The following is a 3,260-nucleotide window of genomic DNA, read 5'->3' as shown; positions in this document are numbered from 1 at the left end:
ATTCGATTAATCGAAAAATTTTCTAAAGAAAGAGAATTTATTCGATTAATCGAAAAATTTTCTAAAGAAAGAGAATTTATTCGATTAATCGAAAAATTTTCTAAAGAATGAAAATGTATTCGGTTAATCGAATTTAAAGTCTTCGCATAATGTTCGAATAATTTCCATATAAATAAAATTATTCGAATAATTTTATTCGAATATTCGAAAAAAAATCTATAAAAACTTATTTTCAAAGTCTTTAAAACGTCTCCTATTCCCTGACAATCTAATAATACCTTTCAACACCCTTTAGCGAAGACAAACTTAATCTTGTGTTTTTTTGACAAAAAAAAGAAAAAACGCCAATTAATAAAATTTTAATTATTTATGATTTTAAGAAAGTAAACCTAAATTAAAATCATCATTTAAATTAAATCTTTTGTGAAAGTATATAAATATCTTGCGTTTTTTTCTCCATTCATATTCACAATTCTCTTTTATTTTAAATCGATTAAAAAACTGCAAGTTTACGTCACCTACAATTTAAACATAAAGCAAAAATGTTTGTAATGTTGTTTTTAAATTGTCATATGACTTATCATTTGTATTTACTATCATCTGATTTTATTGTTGTTTTCATTTCTCATTACTTGTCGTTTTATTCGTTTACTTTATTATTGCTGTTTATTGTTTGATTCGCATATTTATATGAAACTCTTATACTGTTTACATTACATTGTATACGAGTTATGTTTGAGAGATTTTCACCATATGTTGTGTAAATGTTTGTTAGAGAAATAATTGTAATTTTATATTTTTACATTTACTACAAGTCTGGCATAAGTTCAACATTTTAATTTTGAATTTTTGAAGTTCAATTAGTTTTCTAAGAGTTTTCTTTGTATGGCGTAATAGGGTCAAAGGTAAAATAGTGGACCCATTACAACTGTTTTCAAACAGTTTCTCTGTGTCTGATCTCTGTACAAAAAAAGCACAAGGTCTACATGGACAGCCAGCCGGACGGACGGATTGACGGACAAGTCTTAATCGATTCAACAAGTGATTCGATTGATATATTTAAAGGTGAATGTAGACCAATATTTTTGCGCGTTGCAAACATCAGTACAAATGCTAAATACCCACCCTACTATACTGGTGTAGGGTGCAACAGAAAAAGAATAGTTAAGTCTAACTAAATGTTCTTAACAAAAAAGGAAAACAATGAAATTCTTTCAACCCCCAGAAACAAATAATCCTTTATTATTACAAAACAAATAAAAAAGGATTAAATTTTCTTTAAGTCTACAATTGAACATCAATTAAATTTTCAAAATGTTCCCACTTTGAAGTATTTAATACAAAAATAACAATTTCAATGGAAATTATCAAATTTCAATAGAATGAAAGGTTAAACATGAAATCATTATTTGAATTTTAATTATCACCCAAATAGTAAGTTTAAAATTGTCTTTTCATTTAACGCTAACAAAAAATCCTCAACATAACAATGTCAATCGTAGAACGTCAACCCCCGTCCAAGTATCTAGTGATAATCATTAATTTGAACAACAATTGAAACTACTAAATAACAAAAGATAAATATAAAGCACCATTCCATTGAAGGGTGTTTATACATATCTACACACATACAAACACTTTAGACCTAAGTAAAGGTAAAAGAGTTAGGTGTTAATCGAATTGAAAGAACTTTATCAGCAACAACTTTGCAGGACTCTAAAAATAGTTTCTTTTAATATACATGCAAGTGATTCTTAAATTTGATCCTTTCTAAAAAAAGTCTAATTTCCATTTACCTTATGTACCGCAATCACTAACAGTATCAATCGCTGTCAGTCCCCTCATAATCATTTGCAACCGTTAAGCTTCATAATTTCAAATTCAACTACTACTGTCATTAAGCTTATCAGTTACTTCATTAATTTGACAACGTCGTTATCATCACAATGACAATTCCTGCCCTTTATTGATAATTTTCTGTGGCAGTCGCTGTGTTTGTTTCCTGTCATAAACGTTTTTTTTTTCTATTAATATAAAATGTGTATTTTTACCAAACTCATACTTGGCTTAATTGGTTGTATTGTTGGTCGATTGGTCATGGTGGTAGTAACAGATATATTTAAAACTCATTGAGCTTTAGTTGTAGTACGTGTAGGGTTTTACAATGGGGCAATTTCTTGGGAAATTTGTTTTTGTTTGATTTGATACAATCAAAATTTGGGAAAATTTTCTAGAGTCAAAATTATAGATCGATCTGTTTTGACGACATTAGATTAATCTAAAGTAATGACAATATCTATAGTCAAGACTACAAATCAGCTTATTATCAATACTATAGATCAGTCTGTAGTCAAGACTATATATCAGTCTATAATCAACACTATAGATCAGTCTATAGTCAACACTATAGATCAGTCTATAGTCATGACTATAGATCAGTCTATCATCAAGACTATAGATCAGTCTATAGTCAAGATTATAGATCAGTCTATAGTCAAGACTATAGATCAGTCTATAGTCAAGACTATAGATCAGTCTATAGTCAAGACTATAGATCAGTCTATAGTCAAGACTATAGATCAGTCTATAGTCAAGACTATAGATCAGTCTATAGTCAAGACTATAGATCAGTCTATAGTCAAGACTATAGATCAGTCTATAGTCAAGACTATAGATCAGTCTATAGTCAAGACTATAGATCTGTCTATTGTCAAGACTTTAGATCAGTCTATAGTCAAGACTACCCATGTGTCTATAAGCAAGGCTGTAAATCACATTATAAGATCAGAGTAACCCCCAAAAACTTCTTGAAATGAAAAACCCTTATTTGCAGGTTTTTACTTATGCCCTAGTCTTTATGACGACATACATAATTCTATGAATCTATGACCCATATTTGTGTAAATGTTTGTTATTACAAAAATACAGGGGTTAAACCAAACTAACGACTCGATAGTTAGTGTAGTTGATGTTTTTTTCTAAAACACCCAGTTCACCTACACATTGCTTGATGTTTAAGTAACGTTTCCTTTTTTTTAATATTTTTTGTCAGATAGTGTGTCTGTGTGCCACTGATATCAATTTTTTTATCAAATACTTATTCATTTTTAATTTGGTTTTTTTCACATTCAGTTTTTGATTTGATATTGCGTTTTTCACTGATGACAGTTTTTTCTAGAATGACGAATACTTTAAAACCCTAGCTAAGTGCATTTAAATGACGGGTTTTTGCTTTTTTGTAATTATTACATTCTGGATAG

Source organism: Lucilia cuprina, chromosome 3 (assembly GCF_022045245.1).
Source record: "Lucilia cuprina isolate Lc7/37 chromosome 3, ASM2204524v1, whole genome shotgun sequence".
Lineage (NCBI taxonomy): Eukaryota > Metazoa > Arthropoda > Insecta > Diptera > Calliphoridae > Lucilia > Lucilia cuprina.
The sequence above is the reverse complement of the archived record's forward strand: the minus strand, read 5'-3'. Positions refer to the sequence as shown.